The sequence below is a fragment of the Marmota marmota genome, unplaced genomic scaffold (assembly GCF_001458135.2).
Source record: "Marmota marmota marmota unplaced genomic scaffold, marMar, whole genome shotgun sequence".
Classification (NCBI taxonomy): domain Eukaryota; kingdom Metazoa; phylum Chordata; class Mammalia; order Rodentia; family Sciuridae; genus Marmota; species Marmota marmota.
The window spans coordinates 47,018,551-47,025,314 of NW_025999842.1; positions in this window are offsets into that span (position 1 = coordinate 47,018,551).

The window sequence follows — 6,764 nt, forward strand, 5'->3', positions numbered from 1 at the left end:
ATATATATATATATATATATATATATATATATATATATATATATATATATATTCTGATGGTTTTACTACACCAATACTTGCCCTATTAATGTGCTTGTATATTTCATCTTTTTCTATCATAGTATTCATTGAATTTTATATATCATTTTATTATTAGCAGTCATAAGCATTATACTGTTATTAAAATTTATATCAGAAACATATCTGATAAAATTAATATTTTCTATCTTATATGATTCCTGCCAATCAAATAAGACAAAAATAATAGCTTTCACTTAATGCACACTTACTGAATGTCAGGCCTGGTATTAAGTACATCATGTCATTTATTCCTTTAAGCCCCTTGTGAACAATATATTATTGTTATTCCCATGTAATGTAGTGAAACTGAGGCTCAGAGATGGTTAACTGATCTTTCTAGAATCACAGTTACTGTTTATTTCATTTTTAATGATAACAATATATAATGATAAAGTATAGTTCTGATTATGAACATTAATACCAGATTTCTCTCCAACTTTGAGAACAGCATTCTCCTCCTTTAACTTTATCATACAAATCTTACTTTGAAGCAGGACTCAATTCTACTAGAAAAGTCTGATTTTTCAAGGGGCAAAATATGCCCCTGAAATCCCATGTATAATGAAGAATTGAAAACTATGCCGTCATTTTAATGAATTATGTCTGTTTTACCCATTCTTACTCTCTATTCTACTCTAGTAACAACTCTGATGCATACAGAAGCTTTTAAAAATGTATTTATTTTACAATTCTCTGCATCTTAGTTTAATCATGTCATGTTTTTCTGCTGTGTTTCATGGTATTTTTAAAAAATAGTGATTATTCACTTGAAATGTTAGTTTTGCTATTTCCCTTTCAGACATAACATGGACACAATTGGAATATGGAGGTCTTGATGATCTATTACTCTTTCTAGCCAAAATAAAATAAAATAACGTCAAAAACAGTGAGAAACATCAGCCAGATCAATCTTGTTAGGTATCTTCATGCCACAGAGCAGTAAGTTACTAAATGATTATTCAGTGAGGTCATTAGTGGGTGATTTAGTATTCCTTTTTACCCTTTTCTTTTAGAAGGAGAGCCCATCTGAGGAGATAATTCAATATTCACATTTGAAATGATTAAACCAGAGAGAATATAAGGGACCCTTTACCCAATCTGCAATTTAACAAGAACAATGAAACTAAAATTGTATCTTCTAAAATTTTATTTAGTTATTCTAATAGATAATATGTTTGAATGATTCTTTTTTAGAAACTTAAAGTTGAACAAAGTATAACTCAGATGAGAAGACTTATTTCCCTTTTCCCACTATCTACCTCACTCCTTACTTCCCCTTTGGTTAACCATTTGTATTAATTGCTCATACTACTCCCTTCATTTTTTATATAAAATGTACATCATCATTGGATGTGGTAGCACATACCTATAATCCCAGCTACTTGAGAGACTGAAAGAGGAAGAACAGAAGTTTCAGGTCACTTTGGGCAACTTTCTGAGACCCTATCTTAAAAAAAAAAAAAAAAAAAAAAAAACAGGAAAGGGGATGTAACTAAGTGGTAGAGATTTCCTAGTATGCAGGAGGCTTGGGTTCAATCCCTAGAATCAGAAAAAAAATTAGTAGATTGTCATTTACTTTTTTCAGCACTTCTCACTTCACCTTTAACAATGTTTCCTAGAAATCTTTCCTTATCAGTACATCTCTAGCTTCCTCATTGTTTTTTATAGCTACCTAATATTCCATTGTGTGCATGTACCATAATTTAATTAACCACTCCTCTGCGGATAGACACTTGGGTTGTTTCCAATCTTTTGCTTTTTCAAATAATGCAGTAGTGAATAACCTTGGACATAAATCATTTTGATGTGTGCAGATGTGTCAGTATGATGCATTCCCAGAAGTGAGATTGCTGGGTCAAAGAGCAAACACATTCGTAACTATTAAAAATCTTGCCAAAATGTCCTTCATGGAGATTGTATCATTGTGTCCTCTTACCAGTAATGAAGGAGAGCACCTGCTACCCTATAGCCTCAGATGCAGAATTATATTCAACTTTTTGATTATTTCCAATCTGATAAGTGAAAAAATTGTGTTGGTTAATAAGTCAGACTTTAATTTCACAAATAATATACTATTTTAGGTAATATAAAAGAAACTTGTAGGGCTGGAATGTAGCTCAGTGGCAAAGTGTCTGCCTTGTGTTCTCAAAATCCTGGGTTAGACCCCCAGTTCCAAAAGAACCCCACCAAAAAAAAAAAAAAGATAAAAAAAAGAAAGAAAGAAACTTGTTTTCCTTGCCACACACTGTGTCCTTGATTCCATGTCACAGAATCACTGCTCTAAGTGGAACTGTGTTAATGAGGGCTCCCAGGATTTATATCGCAGATCTTTCATATGAGTTAAGGTATGGTGGCAAGAGCCCTTGCCCACAAACCAGGAGAAAAACACAGGAGCAAGGAGTCAAGTCCAGGATCTGCTTGTCACTAATTGTGTGCTTTGATCCAGTCATAAATCACTAGAGGCTCAGTATCCCCATGTGCAAGAAAATCAGGAAGCAGAATAATGGGAAAAGAGAGAGGAAAGTTGTAATGACTACTGCTAAAGGAGGAGGAATATGGGAGGCAACACCAACTTAAGGCAGCAGAAAATGTATGGTGTTGATATTATCAATTGGAAATATTATCAATTGGAAATATTGAGCCAGCGAATAATCTGGGAGGAGTGAAGCAGTCAGAGTCTGTTTTGGTTTCAATATAGTGAGATGTTCAGATGGACCCATGTAATGCTAAATTCTGTTTACACTGGGTCAATAATGTATTGAAATAAAAAAAAAGGATTGATACATGTAAATACTTTGTTTAGGAACCTACAGTTGGAAACAAATGAAGTTTATTTTGTTTTGGAGATAATACCTACCTTATGTCTATAATTTGAATTAAGTCTAAACGCCAAGATTGTCAGCTTAAAATTATGTGTTGAATTAGGTGTTTATTATCTAATCATTCTCTGGTAGCTAAATATTTAACTATAAATATATAGGGTCACATTTTTTAAACATGTAGCTGAACATACCATGGAATCCTATTTTGTATGAAGCCTTATTGGGTTTTTGGTAGATATTTGTATAGAATAATATTAGAGAGATTGCTCAAGAAAGTGTATTGCCTTCTCAATCAGTCTAAGTTGTAGAATTTCAGAAAATTTACTTTTGTCTTGCTGCTATGTATTTAATAATTTTCCCATAATGAAAATTTATTAACTTTAAAAATAATTTTGAAAAGTCAAGAAAAAAAGTAATTCTGGTTAAAAGTGGGGCAGAGGGGAGACTTTGATTGTTGAAATTTCAGTTGAAACAGTTCTCAGTCTGGTCAATCCTGTTAAACCAACCAGAGGCATTTTAAGTGGAGTAAGGTAACTTCGGCTACGCGCACTTTCTTATATTATGGATCTACCTGAGCACTTTCTGTAATATCATTCTTTTCTTATTTTACATCTTTTATTTGAATATAAAATAGATAAAATCATAGAGCTTGAAGGTGAAAGGCCTTTCGGTCTGCCTATTCGATATGTAAACATAATTTTTCATCCACTTTATTGTATGCTTCTCATGATTCCCAACAGATATAATAGGTCTATTTCCATTTTCTATTGTATTCTAATGGTTATTTTCACAGAACGCTGTTCATGGTGTCTTTCTAACTGGTCTCTGGGCAATCTGTCTGACATACAAGCAGATTAATATGTTCCTAAAACACCACTTTCATTATGTAACTTTCCTGCTCAAAAATCTTCAATAGTCTCTCTTATTTACCATCAGGATCGTTGAGCTTTGCAGTAGTAGAATTTTGCCCCCAAAGGAATCCTTATGTGGAATTCCTGTGTATAAAAGAGATGCAAGTAATATTTTGTTTTAGAACTGATGGTAAAGCCAAACAATAAAACCCATGAGGATATTTTGAGGCCACAAAAAGAAAGAGAATTGAGTGTTATGGTTGAGGCTGAAATTTTTAGCTTTCAGTATACTTTTGTATTTTATTTTGGTTGCAGAGATTCAATTTAGAAAAATAAGTAGAGACTGTTAATAAAAGCATTTTTAATAGCTGAGCTTACAATCACAAGTCACAAGTACATCAAAACTTGACTCCAAGGTTTGCAATGAGAGTTAACTTGTTAGTGGAAGTCACAGTGGTGAGATGGGATACATCACTGACTTAAGTGTAGGGGCTGGTTTGCTTATCTCTTCGTTTCCTTGGTTCTTTTTTTTTTTGGTTTTGTGTGTGTGTGTGTGTGTGTGTTTAACTTGCAATTCAGAAAATACATTTAAAGATCAGGCTTGTTACAAAAAGCTTCCTAATTCTGGGACACATTTTCACCAAATGAGAGTCAGGTGGTTCTCTGCAGCTCTAAAGTAGACACTCTTTTTTCCTCTTTGATCCTATGCAGGCTGTCAAACATATTTAAAAAACAAAAACAAACAAGCAAACAAACAACAACAACAACAACAAAACCAGTTCTGTCCACCCTGAAAGTTGCTGAGGTGGCAGACGTCCTCTCTGAGGGTCCCTTTGGTCTTCATACTCCCCTCACTTTGATACCAAGTGGATTTCAGGGAGGAAAATTCACTTTTCAGCAGAAGTTTCAAGACCATCCTGTCACTGTTGTTGGCCTTCAACTCCCTGAACCCTGACAATCATCTCCTAGGTAAACACTGGGCCAAGAGATAGGAGGCGCTCGGCCATGGCTCCTTCAACGTCCTACCTGGTTTCCATTGTGTCGTCTTCATGTTCGCTGGTGGTAAGTGGCATGACTCATGCCTAGCTCCTCACAACCTGTCCTTCTGACTCTTTGTCCCATGACCACAAATAAGGGAATTTTCGTATCACTTTCACCTTTTTAAAGTTATTTTTACTTTTTCTCATAATCGTGTGCTGCCTTTGGCTACTTAACAGTTTTTAACACTTTTCGTGCTATTTTGCACTTATTGGTCTTTGATAGGGTAACCACTGTTTGAAACACATTTAAACTAAGCCCACCTCAGCAGACACACCAACCTCACTGGTCCAGTGAGGGCACAGCTGCCAACACCATCTGTTGGTGGCATACAGAACTGTCTCACTACTGCCCCAGAGAACAATGCTGTTGTGCACCTATAGCAGTGTATAAGTTTCAAGTTCGAAAACTGCAGTTTCCTAAGGAGTTTATATGGTTAAGAAATATATCTTTAGGAAAGCAATTTAAATCAAACATTGGCATAGTATAACCACATTTTAGAGCAAGGATTTGCAAACTTATCCTATAAAAGATCAGATGGGGTAGCAAATATTTTAGATTGTGCAAATTACACAATCTCTATCGCAAGGACTCAACTCTGTGGTTGTAGCACAAAAACAGGCATAGACAAATGTAAGCTCATGGGTGTGGATATATTCCAATAAAACTTCATTTACAAAATCAAGTAGTGGGCTGTATTCTGCACGTAGGCTATTGCTTGCCAACTCTGGTCTAAGCAATTACATCAAATTAATAAATAAATTAGAGTAGATTAAAGCTGGTTACAAATTCTTTGCTACTTCTTCTACTGAGCAATGGGGTCTATGTTCCCTCCCTTTGAATAGAGGTTGTCCTTGGTGACTTTCTTATCCAACAGAATGCTGTGTGAGTATCATTCTGAGACTCTGACACTAAGAAGTAAGAAATCTTGTAGATTGTGTCTGGGCCTTGGAAAATGCTTGTTTTAGAGAAACCCTAGCATGTGCCAAGACTGACGGCTCTGAGATTACCATGTGGTGAGAAGTCCAGGCCACGTGGCAAAGCCCTTGAGGACTGGAGAGAGAAATATCGAGGTGCCAGACACGTCAACAGAAGCCATCTTGGAAAGCAACCTCAGGTTGAGCCTCTCCCTCCAGCTGGTGCCCAAATAGAGCAAAGACAAGACATTCCTATAACACTTTGGATCGATTTGCAATCGATCCAAATAAATGTTGTTTTTATTATTTTAAGCCATTAAATTTGGGGATGTTGTAGAGATTCAAAGATTCAGGATTTGTCAAGGAGAAAACAGAGGAGGCAGTGCACACCAAGAGCTTTATGTAGGAAGAGCTTGGGCAGGTTGCATGGCAGGGATGTCCCTGGCAGCAGAACTTCCAGAGACAGTAGTGAGGTACAAACTCCATAAAGGGGGAGGGAAATAAAAACTTCAAGGGAGCAGGGAAGTGGGACAGTAGTGGCATGCGCAGATGTTGTTGTTCAGTGGCTCAGGGGGTGGATGACCTCAGCATAACCACCTGGGGTCATGTGTAGCCCAGGGTTTGCCCTATGCCTGCCCAGTGTATACTGGGTATAGTTCATGGGGTATGCAAAGAAAGTGGCCTTTAAATAGCTAAAAATATGCTTATTTGAGCTATCTGTTTTTTAAATTGGATATGTAAGAATTTGAGTTTAGTGTTAAGAGTTTTTGAGGTATTGTCATCTTCTGTGAAGAAGCTAACAACATACAGGTCAATATTGAGGGGCCATCTTTGGTCCATTTATATGATAAGCATTTTTTATGAGGTAGTAGATAAAACTACAAACAATCATGCAGCTATTTATTTTGCTTTAAAATATTTTCAGGTAATTTTGTTTTATTTGCCCGTGTAGATTCCACATTTCTTCAGCACACAGCAGATGTCTTAAATGTTTTGTATTCTGCACAGGAGTTGACCCTTGCTTTGTAAAAACAGTTGCCAGGTAATGAAAATTT